General features: G+C 53.7%; 1 long non-coding RNA gene across 1 annotated transcript in view; it reads right to left on the reverse strand.

Moving 5' to 3' along the window:
• Nucleotides 1–17,560, reverse strand: part of LOC135206606 (uncharacterized) — a 281,540-nt gene that overhangs the window by 263,302 nt on the left and 678 nt on the right. The gene's annotated exons all lie outside the window — the stretch shown is intronic.

Consider the following 17,560-nt stretch of genomic DNA (forward strand, 5'->3'; position numbering starts at 1 on the left):
CTGTAGACAGATCTCTTTTTAAGGACTGCAGATCCAAAGAGAGAAGCCACCTCCGTAGATCCATCCATCAAGGCCTTATCCAGACAAGAAAGGACACTCGTTAAAACTTCCATCGAAACAAAGTCTGGATCCTGTGCTCTCTTGGCCAGGGCTCCCAAGGCCCAATCCATAAAATTAAAGACCTCAAGTGTGCGAAATAGACCCTTAAGTAAATGGTCCATTTCGCACATTCCCCATGAGGCCTTTGCCGAATGAAGAGAGCGTCTTCTAGACGAATCCACTAGCGCTGAAAAATCAGCATTAGCTGAAGAAGGGAGGCCCAATCCCATTGGCTCTTTCGTGTCATACCACACCTGGCTTACCTGCCAACTTCGAAGGAGGGCAGGAAAAAACCGCCTTGCCCGCTTCTTTCTTAGAGAGGAGCCAGTTCTCCAAGCTCTTGATGGCTTTCTTCATAGAAAGGGTCGGATTCATTTTCACAAACGAAGACGACTTGGAAAGTTTAGTGCTTGAAAGCAGTGATCCCGGCGAAAGAGGATCTGCAGGACGAAGAGAGTCACCGAACTCTTGAAGAAGCAGGGCTGCCAGTCTCTTGTAATCCGAGACGCCCGCATCTACAGGAACTTCCTCCTCAGATACCTCTTCAAAGGTAGCATTAGGAGAAGAATGCCTCTTCGGAGAAGGAGTCCTAGAAGGAGAAGCGCTCTTTTCCTTCGAAAGAAGTTTGGTAGAGGAAGGAAGACCACTTCCCGAAGCGATCCTATTGCCTGAAGCTTCTACTGGAAGGGGCCTAGCAGAAGAAGAATGCCTGCTTCTTCTCAAAGGCTCTTGCTGCCTGAGAGGGGAAGAGCTCGCATCTTTACAGGAAACTCTATCAGGAGTAGGGCGAGAATCCCGTAACAGGCTCTTGGCCCCTGTGAGGAGAGGCGCTAGCGTCACGTCGGTGGCGTCTATCAGGCGCTACGCGCCTTGGGGTAGAAAAACGTCTGCTCTCATCCTGGCTCCTGCCAGGAGAGGGGTTTACTTCCTTTCGAAGACTCTTGCGAGAAAGTAAACTCGGAACTCCTAAGGAGGGCCTAACAGGAGTAGGGCGTACGGAACCCATCATGCTCTTCTCAGGCTCCTGGCGTCTGCGTGGAGAGGCGCTAGCATCCCGTTCTGGGCGCCTGGAAGGAGTAAATCGCCTGGTTGGAGAATACCGTCTTACATCACGATGGCACCTGCTAGGAGAGGCGCTAAAATCTCTCCGAGAACGTCTGGGGGGCGAGATTTCTTCCTCTCTCTCTCTGCGTCCCCGGGAAGAGCGGAGACTATCCTGTTCCTTAAGATAGCAAGGAGAGGCGCTTCTATCTCTCAGAGAACGCCTATAAGGAGAAGAACGTTCTTTACTCCTACGTAAGGATCGACTATCCTGGCTCCTGTCAGGAGAGGGGCTTGCGCCCTTATTCGGGCATCTAGACGAATGCGGGATCCTACTAGAAGAAGCTCTTCTGGTCGGAGTAGTAGATCGTTCTCGAAAAGGAGAAGCGTATAGCAACGATCTTGTTGGGGAGTAGCGCCTTCCAGGAGAGAGACGCCTACCAGAGTCCAAACGCCGACTTGACGACCGTCTCTTAAGAGAGCTCTTTACTGGAAGAGAGACGTCCTTCCTGCGAGAAGGCTCCTTAGACAGCGAGCCTACTAACGAGGATAACTGCTCCTGCAGTCCTACCAAAAACTTCTTGGTAGAAGCACGAATTCCTTCCGGAGAAGAAACAGGAGACTTCATCGCTCTCTTCTTCTGAGCGGGAGAATACTCCGGAAAAGGCTCTGGGCTGGAGTCTAATGCGTCTCCTGCAGGCACCTTCCAGGCTCTCTTCAGAGGGCGCGACTTAGACGCGGAGCTCCATCCGTGTCTCGGAGAAGAAGAATCCGAGTAGGAAAAACACTTCCTAAGGACGCTTTGTCTATAGCTGTCCAAGGCAGCCTGGGACGGGTCTACAGGACCTGCCGAAGGGATGCCTGACCGTTGGGAATACTCTACATCCCCCTTGCGGCTTTCGACATTCCTCCTCCCTTGGTCATGGGAGTCTGAAAGAGGTCTAGGCCTAGGAGCAATGCGGAGTCGGTCAGACGACCCCTCCACTACACTGGGACACTGTACACTTCACTGCACACTTCACTCTTACCTTCCATTTCTCGTAATTGCCTTTGCAAATTACGGATCGACGCTTCCATTGCAGCTTTCTCCGATCGAGACGAACCTACGATTTCGCTGCGGGTTGAAGGAGCTGAACCTGCGTTAGCAGTAGCAGAAATTACATTGGAATAGAAAGATTGCCCTGATCCAAAGAGCAGGACCTACTTGAACTTTTAACAGAAGCTTTCCTAATTCTATCTTTCTCCAACTTATTTACATACGCAGTCAAACTCTTCCATTGCACTTCAGTCAAACTCAAACATTCCTCACATGTGTTACTAACTGATTATTCATTCCCCCTACATTTGCCACAAATAGTGTGAGGATCCACCGAAGCTTTCGGCAGTCTCACCTTACATCCTTCTTTCACACAAACTCTAAAACAAGTTTCAGGCACAACATCAGCCATAATGAAGAATCCTAAGCAAATCCAAAAAACGGTCCAAATCAGCGTATACCAAAGCCAAAGAAAGAATACTTCACCAAAAACAATCCTTAGCAAAGCAAGCAGAATTCCGTGCAGGAGGAACTAACAACGATGTTGCCAGCACCGGCGACAGAGAAAATCTGTTCTGAAAACGGGAATGGTTCCTATTCCCGCCACCCAGCGGCGGGAGAGGGTGATCACCTGACCTACCTGTAGTGTGTGCCGCGAGTTTTGAATTCTGTCGGGATGTCAGAGACATAAGCTAAGTATATATCTGCCGGGGAAGTTGCATGTACAAAAATACAATTTACTTCCAAAAATTGTGATTTGTTCCTAAATGTTATACAAACCATTGGTCCTTTGCATAAGGAAGACTCATTGATTGGGAGGAGGAATCTGAGTCTTGTGAACAGACTGGTGTTCGCCCAACCAAGGTTTCCTCTGTTTAAATGATCAGAGTACAATTACTGCAAGACCAATGGGCAGACCTCTGGACCAATTCATAAGAGGGAGGCATGCGTAACCTCTTATGCATAGCAAACAAGAACTTATAGTCAGAAGTAAGAGGACAAATATATAGTAGTATTGGGTTTGTCTCTTACTGCTGTCTGCTTCCCCCCTTGTTAGGGAAGGGACGGATACATGCTTCTATCCCTAATGAAAGGAAAAGAACGGAGCTCAGTCGTATAGCTTACCTGCATCTATCGCCCTCTCCAGCATGTGACGACCGACACTCTCTGCCCGAAGGAAGAGAGAAGAAGGAAGAAGGAAGAGAAGCCAGTCACACTCTCATTCACTCTCCATTCATACGTTACCACAAGGACAAGATGCAACCTTGTCCCATTAGAGGAGCTGGGTAAGCTACACAACTTGTTGAGCAGCCACCACGGGTCTCAATGAAAAAGTGTCCAAGGACCGGTGGGCAATATTCCGAAGGTAGTAGGAGGTGAAGGTGATCAGGTTGGACCACGCCCCTGCCTTCAGTTCTTATGCAACTGACAAGTTCTTGGAGAACGCAAGGGTAAGACTAATACCTCTAACTTTGTGGGCTCTCGGACGAAAGGTACTGGTGTCGAAACTCCTTTCGGAGTCATACGCTTTCCTGATTACCTCATGAAGCCAGAAAGAAATAGTGTTCTTGGACACTTCTTTCTTGGTTACCCCGGTGCTAACAAAGAGGCGTCGACACTCAGGCCTGAGATGGCGAGTTCTCTTCAGATAGCATCTCTTCCACATCATTACCAGTTAAGTCCTCTAGGGAGGGGATCGTAAAGGACTCAAATCTTTCATCAGGGACTGAAGGATTCTGAGTCTTCACTACGAAATCCGGGACGAAATTGAGTGTAACCGATCCCCATCCCCTAGAGTGTTTAACATTATAAGAGAGACCATGAAGTTCTCCTACTCTCTTCGCCGATGCCAGGGCCAGCAGAAAGATGGTCTTGAGGGTCAGATCCCTGTCTGACAACTCCCGGAGAGGATCGTAGGGTCTACGAGTCAAACTCCTTAAGACAAGAGTCACGTCCCACTCAGGGAGCCTGAGTTACTTGGGTGGGCAAGACCTCTCAAAGCTCCTCATAAGGAGGGATACTTCCCTGGAAGAGGAAATGTCCTCTCCCCGCAGCTTTAGGACTAAAGCCAAAGCAGCTCTTTATACCTTAACTGCATAAACAGAGGAGCTTCCCTCAGCAAAGAAAGACTAGGAAATCCACTACCTGCTGAAGAGTGGGTCTGAGCGGAGAGACCCCGTCTACGACACCAACCACAGAAGACGGACCACTTTCCCTGGTATACTGCTGCAGAGGGCTGTCTGAGGTATCCTGCCATCTCTGTTGCTGATCGGCGAGAAAAGCCTCTCTCTCGCAAGAGATGGTGGATAACTGCCAGCCGTGAAGACACAGGGAATGTACTGCCTGGTGGTACCGTTCCATGTGCAGTTGACACAGAAGTTTGTGCCATGGGGGAATCTCTTGCGGTGCCACTGAGAGAAGAGCAAGCAGGTCCGTATACCAAATGACCTGAGCCATTTGGGAGACACCAGAATCATTCGAAGATTGCTGGTGACCAGCGCCCTGCTGATCACCTTGTGAATCAGACAGAACAGGGGAAAGGCATACACTTCGAGGTTGTCCCACGGGTGTTGGAATGCGTCCTCTGCAGCTGCCCATGGGTCCAGCACAACGAAGAAGAAAACCGGGAGTTTTCTGTTGTGCCGGGTGGCAAACAGATCCACCACTGGATGCCCCAACAGGTCGAACAGCCTTTCCGCCATGTCTGGGTGGAGAGACCATTCTGTCCCAATCACCTGATTCTGGCGGCTGAGCTTGTCTGCCACTACATTCCTCTTGCCTGGAATGTACCTGACTGACAGCTCTACTGAGTGAGCTGCTGCCCACTCATGCACCTGCACCGTCAAGTGATGCAACAGGAGGGACACTAGGCCACCGTTTGTTGATGTATGCCACTACCGTGGTATTGTCGCTCATCAATACCATGGAGTGTCCCCTCACACGTTCCTGGAATTCTTGGAGCGCTAGAAATGCTGCCTTGAGTTCCAGAATGTTGATGTGAAGGTGCTCGTCGCATCAATTCCACACACCTGAAACCAGCAACTCCTCCAGGTGTGCTCCCCAACCCTTGGTCGATGCATCCAAGAACAGAAGCATGTGACCAACATTCCTTCATCCTCCACTGCAGCGACCGCAGGTGAAGACGCCTGTGAGGGACTACCTGAACCTGCTGATCCGTGAGTCTGCAGGGAAAACTCGTCTGCTACCATATCGATCAGCATGCCCAGGTACTTTATCCTCTGCTTGGGCTCGAGATCCAACTTCTCAAAATTTATTACGATCCCTTTATTGCAACAAAAGTCGAGAAGGCAATCCCTGTCCTGTAGCAACTGCGAGCGAGAGCTCCCCAGGACCAACCAATTGTCGAGATACCTCAAAAGACGTATTCTGACCTAATGGGCCCAAGCCGACACCAGAGTGAAAGTGAACACTCGCATGAACACCTGAGGGGTGGTCAAGAGTCCAAAACAAAGTGCCCTGAATTGGAACACCGTCCCATCGAGGATAAAGCATAGGTACTTCCTGGAGGACTGATGGAACGTTATTTAAAAATATGACAATTTGTCCAAAATTGCATTTTTCCTAACTATACAAACCTGAGGTCCTTTTACAATAGGAAGGTACTAGCGGCAGCTGGATAGGTCGTAAGCTTTCGAACAAGGGGTTCGGTAGTTAACTGCTTGTCCGACAGGCGCGCGCGCGCGACTGGGAGGTAAACAAATCACTTTTGCTTTGGCCCAAGCAAAAACTGCAGAGTGAGGGGTGGCATGAGGTGGGGCTATGTGTAAAAGGACCTCAGGTTTGTATAGTTAGGAAAAATGCAATTTTGGACAAAATTGTCATTTGTTCCGACACGGCATACAAACTTCGGTCCTTTTACAATAGGAAGACTCACTTCTTGGTGGGTGGAATCTGAGTCTTTTGTGAACAGACTGGTGTTCGCCCAACCTTGGAAGCCTCCCTGGTCGTAAGAGCGAGGGAGGGATCCAAGCCTCTGTCCGATTGATCGGGGTGTGCACCGCAGGATCAATGGTCAGACCTCTGGACCGAGTACTAAGAGAGGGGCATGCGCATCTCTTCGTACCAGCAATGCAAGAACTTGTTCCTGTACAGGAGCAAATATAAAGTCATGGGTTTGACTCTTGTAGGCATCCATCTTCCCCCCCCCCTTGTAGAAGGAAGTGGTGGATATTCTGCTCCTATCCCTAGTGAAAGGGAATTTAGGATGGGGCTCTGTCATATAGCTCACCTGCATCTCGTCCTCATCCAGCGTAGTGACGACCATGGCCCTCTGCCCACAGGTAGAGGGGAAGGAAAAAAGATGGGAAGAGAGAGCCAGTCACTCACTCACTCACACATCCATCCACACAGTCACACCAGGACTCGATTGCTGTTCAGCCTGCGAGGGTCTTGGTTAGCTACACAACTTGTTGAGCAGCCACCCACGGGTCCCAAGGAAAAGGTATCCAAGGACCTGTGGGCAATATCCCGAAGGTAGAAGGACGTAAAGGTAGTCTGGTTAGACCAGACCCCTGCCTTCAGGACCTGCGCCACGGAGAAGTTCTTGCGAAACGCCAACGAGGGGCCAATACTTCTGACTTCGTGAGCTCTCGGACGGGAGCTACGGATGTCGTCACTACCATCAGCCTCATACGCCCTCCTGATGACCTCACGCAGCCAGAATGAAAGAGTGTTCTTGGATACTTCTTTCTGGTGACCCCGGTGGCTAACGAAGAGGCGTCGACACTCAGGCCTGAGGTGTCGAGTTCTCTTCAGATAGCGCCGTAGCGCCCTCCACAGGACAAAGCAGCATCTTCATACCGCATCATTATCGGTGAAGTCCAATAGGGAGGGAATCGTGAATGACTCGAACCTGTCATCAGGGACTGACGGTTTCTGAGTCCTTCGCAACGAAGTTCGGGACGAAATCGAGCGTCACGGATCCCCATCCCCTGGAGTGTCGTACATCATAGGAAAAGACCATGAAGTTCCTCTTCCCCTACTCTCTTCGCCGATGCCAGGGCCGAGCAAGAAGAGGGTCTTGAGGGTCAGATCCCTGTCTGACGACTCTCGGAGTGGCTCGAACGGTGTTTCGAGTCAGACTCCTAAGGTTACGAGAGTCACGTCCCACGCAGGGGGCCTGAGTTCCCTGGGTGGGCAAGACCTCTCGAAGCTCCTCATCAGCAAGGAGATCTCGAACGAGTTCGAGATGTCCAACCCCCTCAGTTTCAGGACGAGCGCCAAGGCGGCTCTGTATCCTTTAACTGTGTGGGACTGAAAGGAGCTTCTCTCGGCGAAGAAACACGAGGAAATCCGCTACCTGCTGAAGAGTGGCTCTGAGAGGAGATAGACCCCGTCTACGACACCAACCACAGAAGACGGCCCACTTCCCTGGTACACAGCTGCAGAGGACTGACGGACGTTTCCAGCCATCTCTGTTGCTGCGCTACGAGAAAAGCCTCTCGTTCGCAAGAGATGGTGGATAACAGCCAGCCGTGAAGACGTAGGGACTGGACTGCTCGGTGGTACCGCCGCTCGACGTGTGGCTGGGCGAGAAGGTTGTGCCAAGGGGGAATCTCTCTCGGTTCTCCTGCGAGAAGAGCCAGCAGGTCCGGATACCAAATGGCCTGTGGCCATTTGGGAGCCACCAGGATCATCCTGAGATTCGGGGTGGGACCAGCGCTCGACTGATCACCTTGCGAATCAGGCTGAACGGGGGAAAGGCATAGGCGAAGAGGTTGTCCCACGGTTGTTGAAGAGCGTCCTCTGCAGCTGCCCATGGGTCCGGCACGGCCGAGAAGAACACCTGGAGCTTCCTGTTGTGCCGGGTGGCGAACAGATCCACGACTGGTCGCCCCCACAGGTCGAAGAGCCTTTCCGCCACGTCCTGGTGTAGAGACCATTCGGTCCCTATCACCTGATCCCGACGGCTTGAGCGTGTCTGCTACTACATTCCTCTTCCCTGGAATGTAGCGTGCCGACAGCTCTATTGAGTTGTGCCCTAGACCCACTCGTGCACCTGCCGAGTCAACTGGTACAACGGGAGAGACACTAGGCCCCCCTGTTTGTTGACGTAAGCCACCACCGTGGTGTTGTCGCACATCAACACCACTGAGTGTCCCATCAAGCGGTCCTGAAACTCTTGGAGAGCGAGGAACGCTGCCTTGAGTTCCAGTACATTGATGTGAAGGTGCTTGTCGTTCTCGTCCCACACTCCTGAAGTCAGCAACTCCTCCAGGTGTGCGCCCCATCCCTCGGTCGATGCGTCTGAGAACAGCTGCATGTCCGTCCGGGGGGGGAGTGCGCAGAGGCACTCCTCTTAAGAGGTTCCTGTCGTCGAGCCACCAGGCTAGGTCCTGCCTCACCTCCTGTGTCAGTGACACTGGAAAGCTTGGGGGATCCGTCGCCTGTGACCAACTCTCCTTTAGTCTCCATTGAAGAGGACCGCAGGTGAAGACGCCCGTGATGGGGACTAAAAACTTCTCGAGTGAAGGACAGGTGGGGGTCCGATCACGACTTGCCATCGCTGAGCTACCTGTTCCTGCCCGAGACAGGAAACTGGTTGGCTGCTCCCTGAATCTGGCTGATCCGCGAGTCTGCGGGGAAGACTCGCCCTGCTACCGTGTCGATCAGCATACCCCAGGTACTTCATCCTCTGCTTGGGCTCGAGATCGGACTTCTCGAAGTTCACAACGATCCCCAGATCGCGACAGAACTCGAGCAGTCGATCCCTGTCCTGTAGCAACTGCGAGCGGGAGCTCGCCAGGACTAAACCAATCGTCGAGATACCTCATCAGACGTATCCCGTGCGAATGGGCCCAAGCAGACACCAGAGTGAACACTCGTGTGAACACCTGTGGGGCGGTTGTTAGAGACCGAAGCACAGTGCCCTGAACTGGTTACACCGTCCCGTCGAGGATGAAGCGAGGTACTTTCTGGAGGACTGATGAATGGGTATTTGAAAATACGCATCCTTCAGGTCGCCACTGAAAGCATGAAATCGTTCTCCCTGATGGAGTCGAGCACTGAGCGTGCCGTCTCCATCGTGAACCGGGTCTGGCGAACAAACCGGTTCAGGGGAGAGAGATCTATCACCGGGCGCCAGCCTCCCGTAGACTTTTCCACCAGGAAGAGTCGACTGTAAAAGCCCGGTGACTGATCCGTGACGATCTCTATTCAGCTCTCTTTGCTCAGCATGGCTTTGATCTCCTGTCTGAGTGCTACGTCCTTCGATGACCCTGGAACGTACGGACTGCTGTTGGACCGGCCCGGTTGGAGGTGAGGGCGGGTGGCCGAGATTCGAAGGGTAATGATATCCCTCCCGAAGGACATCTACAATCCAGGTTCTCGGCGCCGTTAGCGCTGCCAAGTTGCCCAATGGCTGGCCAGGCACCCCCCCACTTCCGGCAGCAGGTGAGGGGGAACGCCGTCCCTAGCGTTTCCCCCCTTTTTCTTCGGACTTCTTCCCAGCGCCTCCACGGGATGAGGAGGGCTGGGAGGAGGGCTGGTACGGGCCCCCCTTGCTAGAAGTCGAAGAAGACAGAGTCATTCCTCGGGGCTTCGACGCAGCAACCGTCTTAGCAGCCGAGGAAGCGCTAGCCGAGCTCTTAGACTTGGCCGCAGTCCGAGGCTGCCCAGAAGCCTTCGAGACTGCCTGGTGAACCAGACGGTCACTGTCTTCAGTGCGCCGTCTGTCCACCGCAGCGTCCACCATCTCTCCTGGGAAGAGAGACGTGGAACTCCGTAGAGGTCCGTTTCGAAGCCCCAACGCCGCCTCACGCCCGGCCGCCCTGGAAACCCGAGTAAGGACAGCGTCCCTTCGTCGGAGAACCAGGTTGGCCCACAGGTTCACCGTCTGGTGGGCAAGGAAGGAGATGGCTCTTCCCCCAGACTGGCAAACCTCTCCTGAAGGCCGAGTCCTCTTCGGGAGAAAAGTTCCCCCGGAGTTGGCTGCGACCTTAGATACTGTGAGGGACCACAGATCTAGCCAGGAGACGGCTGGAAAGCTGCCATGGCGGTAGATTCCAGGCCGAGTGCCCTCTTGCTGCGAGAACCACAGGATTCCTCGGACAGGAGCTGTTGCAGGAGACACACCCTGAGTCAAGCCTAGCTAACTCCGGGTTCCACCTGTTTGGGCGGCATCGGGTCTTCAGATGGCACGTAAAACCAAAAACCGCCGCTGTCGTAGCAGAGGAGGAAGCAGCTTGCTCCGACCTGCCAGACTTGAGCGAACCGTCTTGTCCGGAGACAAGCGATTCAACCTGGTCCAGCACTGAGTCCGCAAGCTCGGAACGCGGCAAACCCACCGTCGGTCTTGGGTTCCCTCTTCGGGCCCCAGAACGACTCGAGCCGGGACGTGGGCTCGGATGGTGGGAGCGGCGATCCTTCCCCGAGGTCGTTGTGCTGACGAATCAGCGCAATAACCTCGGCAAGTTCCTCTGGATCTCGGGTGTGATAGCATCCTGTGGAGTCGGACCGTCCAGTCCCTCGAACAGGAGTACCTCCCGAGACCCTCCTCCCTCAAGGAGAGGAGCAGCGACAGCCCCCTCTAGGTCTCCTCCAACCACCTGTGCGTACGACCTGGCGGTCCGAGAACCGAGCCAATGGTACGTACGACGACGTGGCGGGGATCCTGAGGGGCGCACCCCTCACGATCACTCCTCAATACCTCGCCCTCCCGGTGTAACCCGAGGGAGTTGAAGGGTATGGGAGAGGCAGATCTGACGCTCTCTCCTCGCTCACTGGCAGAACCAGCGGGCTTGGAGGACTGCAGGCGATCGCCAACCCGCGGTGGCGATCGAGCTGCCAGACCTAGTCGAGCCGTCTCGCTGTGGAGAACGGCTTGGACCGAGAACAGCGGGCCCCGGTCTCGTGTGTCAGAGGAGCTGGTGCTGGTCGCCCTACCCGATCGCTCTCTGTTGAGAGCGACGGTCAGGCGACCGGCGAGCTCCACTGTCACGGTGAGACCGGTGCGTATCCTCACGGTGCGTCAGTTCGCTGGTACCAGCCGTGGCTGGTGCCGGCGAACGGGGGGACCTCTTCCCAGCCTCAGCCCGTGGCCGGTCATGGACCGTCACGTCCGCCCGGGTAGCCAGCCGCTCGCCGTGAGAGCGAGAGCTGGTCTGGTGAGAGTCGCGTGAGCGGCTGTCACCAGTCTTCCGCTCCGTGCCGTGAACCTGACGCTGAGCGGACTCAGAGGTCTGGTTCCTGGCTGCACGGTCGCTGGTAGGCGACCGTACACTCGGTACCTCTCGCGAACGCGGCCGGAGACGGATCCTGCTGCCGTGGCCGAACCACTAACAGCAGGTGAGGAAAAGTGCCGGTGTTAGTTCGGCACCCCTCTGGTCCCCGTAGTCTTCTCCCCTTGCGGGAGAAGAGATGGGTCCTGCTCCCGAAGGAGCAGGGCGACCAGCGGGAAGAAACCCACCCCCCGTTCTCACCAGAGCGAGACGGGCCCTTAGAAGCTCCCGAAGGAGAACTTCTTAGGGGGGGGAGGGGGGGGGGAGGGCGGACCTCTTCTTCTTAGGCGGGGGAGCCCATTTAGAAGAAGAAGGGGAAGAGGCGGCAGACGACGACGACGACGAAGAAGACGATGAAGACGACGACGACACCTTCCTCTCCTTCTTCTTCTTCTTCGTCAACCTCCTCAGGACCGACGTCAGGTCTGTCATCCAGGACGGAGCCGGGGCTGCTGTTGCCGAAGCAACAGGGCCCGGGACGTACCTGTCCGAACAGACAGCATCGGGAGCAGCGGAGCCAGAACAGGACAACATCAGCCAGGTGCGAGCATCACAGGAACGGCAGTCGAGACGGCAGGAGCAGGAACAGGAACAGCAGCGGTGGTCACGGCAGGTACGGCAGGCTGTGTGGGACGGTACAGATGGTCGAACCAGCGGCACAGACATCATCGGCACGGTGGGAGGTCCAGGGGCGAGCTCTTCGGGCACATGAAGTCCGGTCGTGGCAACACGGCAAACCCAGGTGGCGGCATCACACTCCCCGAGTTACGGCGACTGGCCCCTGCACCGATGTTGTGGGTGTCACAGAGAACCGCGTGCTGGGTGTACACCAAGGTGAGGAGGTGACGGCCGTAGCCGGGTGTTGTCAGGGTCGTGGTGTGGTTGTGACCGTTGCATGCGTAACCGCCACGGAGCCAGCCAAGATGATAGAGCAAGCCCCTGGACACTCGGCTACGCCCTGCAGCCCCAACGATGCCCACACCTGTCCGAGGTCATCCTTCACGGCAACCGCACCTGAGGAGGCAAAAGTCGGGTGATTAGGAGGATCCTCTACCCGCTCGCGCGAAGACGAGCGGATAGAGGACCCAGAATACAACTCTACGTCAGTGGGTATCTAGCGCCCTCCTCCACACTCGACACGTCAGGAGAGGAGAAGGACCTAGACACCCCCCCGAAGGGGAAGGCGCGAGACGTGGAAGTTGACGCGGGCGGCAGGAAAGAAGACGAAGTGTCGTTACCAAAGGAGTCGCGGGAGAGCTTTCCGACGACTCCTTTGCAGGCCTTCGCTTCTTCCTGCCCTCATACAAAGTCCACTGCGCCTCCGACCAGTCATTACACACATCACATGGCTCGGCCCGGGTGCATTCGCGCCCCCGACACCGAGCACACAAAATATGAGGGTCAATCTCCGGGAATGATCTAAACTTCCCGCATTTGCGCCCTTCGATACCGGGCAAAGTCTCCGTGGGGTAGCGAGGCGAGGAGATTCCATCATTATTCAATGAAGCCGTAATTAATATGTAAAGAGAGAATAATTGTACTTACAATACTCTTTCATACACAATTACAACCAAATTAGAAAGCAAACGACGAGCAGCGGGCAGAGAGAAACGACAAACACGTCCATCCACTGTGAGGCCGAAAGCAAAAGTGGTTTGTTTACCTCCCAGTCGCGCGCGCGCGCCTGTCGGACAAGCAGTTAACTACCGAACCCCTTGTTCGAAAGCTTACGACCTATCCAGCTGCCGCTAGTACCTTCCTATTGTAAAAGGACCGAAGGTTTGTATGCCGTGTCGGAACAAAAACATCCTTCAGGTCCACCAAAAGCATGAAATCATTCTACCTGATAGAATCGAGCAAAGAACATGCCGTTTCCATCGTGAACCAAGTCTGGCGAATAAATCAGTTCAGAGGAGAGAGATCTATCACCGGTCTCCAGCTCCCCATAGACTTCTCCACCAGGAAAAGCCAGCTGTAAAACCCCGGTGACGGTTCTCCCACGATTTCTGCAGCTCTCTTGCTCAGCATCGTCTGCACTTCTTCCTTGAGTGCTACGTCCACGTATGTCTAGTGATGGACCGGATGAGGAGGGGCGGCCTTGATTCGAAGGGGAGAATATATCCCCCCTAAAGGACATCTACTACCCAGGTCTCAGCTCCAAACCGCTGCCATGTTGCCCAATGGCCCGTCAGGCACCCCCCCATTTTCAGAAGCAGGTGAGGGGGAACGCCATCCCTGACGTTTCCCCTTCTTCTCCTTTCACTTAGCCCCCTTCCCACGAGGAGGAGGGCTGAGAGGGGGGCTGATGTTCACCTCTTGAAGTGAAGGAGGAAGGCTGGGTCTTTCCCTGTGCCTCCTTCAACGGTACAGAAGTCTTGGGGGTGGAAGAAGAGCTAGCTTGGCTCCGAGGCCTAGCCACAGTTGAATGGGATGGCCCAGACGTCTTTGTAACTGACTGGTGTACCAAATAGTCACTGTCTTCAGCTCTCTGTTTCTCCACTGCAGCATCTACCATCTCTCTAGGGAAAAGAGGAGGAACCCAGCAACGGTCCATTCCAGAGACTCTGGATCAGCCAACCTTGCTACCCTATTCAGGACAGCGTCCCTCCTCCTAAGTACCAAGTTAGCCCACAGGTTAGCAGTCTGGTGGGCCAGGTAGGAGATAGCCCTACCTCCAGACTGACAAAGTCTCCCGAAAGCCGAGTCTTCTCCGGGAGTTACCGGTCCCAAAGAAGCTGTGACCCTGGATACTGTGAGGGAGCACAGATCTAGCCAGGAGACGGCCTGGAAGGCTGCCATAGCGGTAGACTCCCAGGCTGTTGCCTCTTGCTGCGTGAACCTCTGCCAAAGACCTCTGTAACTCTGGAGTGAATGCGTCCTGAGGCGATGGCCCCTCCCGAGACACTCTTCCTTCAGCAGGAAGAACCTTGTCAGCCCCCCTGTGATCTCCTCTGACCACTTGAGCATATGACCTCTTGGGTCCTAGGACCGAACTGGACACATACGCTCTCGTGGACGGACCGTGAGGAGCACACACCTCATGGTACCCCCTAGTCACCTCGCTCCTCCCGAGGAGGTTGAAGGGACAGGCAAGGCAGATCTGACGGTCCTGCTCTGTCTACCGGCAAAACTGATGGTCAGAGAGGGCTGCAGGCGATCACCAAACTGCAGTGATGACCAAACTGCAGGTGTAGATGAGTGGTCTTCCTGAGGAGAAGCGCTGGTCCGAGGACGGTAGCGTCGATCTCTCGCATCAGGGGAACTGCTACCGGCTGCCCGGACCATTTGACCACACTGGTGTGATCATGGTCGGGTGACGGGTAGCGTCCACCAACGCGAAGAGAACGAGCACCATCCTCTTGATGCATCACAGTTCCAGAAGCGGTCGAAGCTGCTCCCGGGGACCTGGGGGACCTCCTACCAGTCTCGCCTCTTGTATGGTCCAGCGGGACTGTCACATCAACCCTGGGGCCCAGATGATCGTTACGGGAATGATCACCGGTTAGGCGAGAGTCACCTGGGTGACTCCAACCATCCCTCTGCCCCGTGCCAGAGTCCTGGTGGTGATCGTACTCAGTGCCACGGACTCTAGCTGCACGGTCACCGGTGGGTGACTGTACACTCACAGAAACTTGCTCGCGAGTACCCGAGACAGTTCCTGGTCTAGAGGCGGAACCTCTAGATCTGGGAGCAGAGGTACCGGCAACAGCTGGTACCTCTACTGTCCCCACCTTGCTCTTCCCTGGGGAAGACGAAGCGGTTCCTGTTACCGAAGGAATGGGAGGACCAGCGGAAAGCACACCTGTCTCACTGGAATGATGAGACAGGCCTTTAGAAGTCCCTGAACGAGACTTGTTGGGTGGGGCGAGACCAACTTTTTCTGCTTTGGCCTCAGAAGGAGAAGTGGGGGAGGCAGCAGAAGACGACAACGATGACGACGACGAAGACAAAGAAGACGATGACGACACCTTCCTATTCTTTTTAGACTTCCTCTTCACCAGCTACTTCAGGACGGCAGAAAGATCCCCCATCCAGGGCAGGGTTGCAGCGGTTGCCGAGGCAGCAGGTTCCAGCATGGCCTGGGAAGGAGGAACTGATGCTGCAGCAGCACTCCCACGGGCAGGGACAGGGGCGACAGGCACGGCGACGGAGACAGGAGGAAGTCCAACGGTGAACTGTTAGGGCACTCAAAGTCTGGCGGGGGAATGAGGACGGCATAGCCTGGAGGAGGAGGTGGAAGATATTCCACCCTCGAGGTATGCGGCACAGGTGCCACCACAGCAGATGGGGTGACTGATGTAACATGCTGCTTGTACACCAGATGTGGCAGTGCCACATACCCAGTCCTTGGGTCACTGGGGCTGCTGCTAGATGACTCAGCAGTCCCACCAGAGACGGAGTGCCAAGTAGATTCAGCAATAGCCATACCTGCCACAAGTCCCCATCCGCAGAGTCAGACAAACCTGAAGGAGCAAAAGTCGGGTTAATGAGGAGAGTTCCTGTTCGCCCAGAGGAGAGAACTCTCCAATGATGCTTTGGCAGACTTATGCAGCTTCTTCCTTCCCTCGTATCTCTCCTGACCAAGAGATACAAGTATCACAGGTGTCTAATTTATTACATTCATGCCCTCGGCATCTTGCACAGAGGGCATGAGGGTCAACATCAAACTGGAGCAAAAAGCTCCACATTTCCTGGCCCCTACTCCATGGCATAATCGCCGCCTAGATGAGGGGCGAGAGGGCTTATCTGATTCGTGGGTTCGCATAATGAACATACAAACACACAAATATCCACAACAAACACAATTATAATAGCAAAACAAAGAAAAAGAATGGTTAATGTCATGACAGGAGTGGTCGAGAGCAAAGTGGAATGTTTACGTCTAGTCGGGCAGAAATCCTGACTATTGGACAAGCAGTTACCGCCTAACTACCTTGTTATAGAATCTTACGGCCGAGTTCCAGCTGGCGCTGAAAGTAATTCCTTATGTAAAGGACCTCAGGTTTGTTTAACGTGTAGGAACACTCTCTTTCTTTGCGTTTAACATTGCATACTAATAAATGATGATTATTTGGACCTATTACCATGACGGGTTAGCCTAAGCTGCTCAGCACATTTGTATTACTGAGTTAAATCTGTGGAGGGGTGCCCTGAGAAAGGTTAGATTGGTTTAGGTTAGGCCAAGACATGTCATTAAGGTTAGGTTAGGATTTGGTCTGTTTGGTTGGGTCATAGATAGTGACGAAGCACATGACCGAGCAGATCTTTAGTCCTGCCCATCGGAATGACGAGACAAACTTACCTAGGTGTAAAATTTTACGTTAGTCGAGGCACAATTAGTAAACTGGATTATTGAAAAAATTAGTTAGGGTAAAAAACCGCATGGTACAGGGGTGGACCATGTACGATCAATGTGTACAACCCCAAGAAAAGTACATTATAACGCGTCCTGACACCGGAATAGAGGTCTTTAGCTCCGTTTCTCACCAACAAGTCGAGTCTGCTGCCCATCTCCGATGTCAGGACGCGTTATAATGTACTTTTTTTTGGGTTGTACACATTGATCGTACATGGTCCACCCCTGTACCATGCGGTTTTTTACCCTAAATAGCATGGATTTCATTCCCACTCTAAAAAATAGGCTATAGGTAGCTATAAAACTAGGTATATAGGTAAGCCTAGGCTACATGTCCTTCGATTTTTTTTTTCCTTGGGGGGCGGGGTGGATTGGAAAGTAGACATCCCGTTGTTGTGTAGCTAGCTACAAGGCTACTAAGCCTACAATAGTTGACACCTTAACCCATATTCGTTCTTGTAGATTACGACGTGGCAAAACCCCGTTTATGCATCCTATTGGGGTGGATTTGAGCCACTAGCCAGAGCCAATATGAAATTTGCGGTAAAACTTAAGGGAACGCATACTCTAGGTAGGTATAGGTTTAATCACGTCGTCCACCCTAACCTATAGTAGGTAGGTAATCCGTCAGATTCTTCTACCCTAGGGTAGGCCCACAACGCAGTGAATATTGTGGACTGCCGTAAATGAGTCACAGGTTATAGGAGGAATAGCTAAATTCATATTCAAGGGAAACATTGACGTAGGTAGCCTATATAGCCTCGCCTACCTACTACCTAGTAGCTACCT

Source organism: Macrobrachium nipponense, chromosome 31 (assembly GCF_015104395.2).
Source record: "Macrobrachium nipponense isolate FS-2020 chromosome 31, ASM1510439v2, whole genome shotgun sequence".
Classification (NCBI taxonomy): domain Eukaryota; kingdom Metazoa; phylum Arthropoda; class Malacostraca; order Decapoda; family Palaemonidae; genus Macrobrachium; species Macrobrachium nipponense.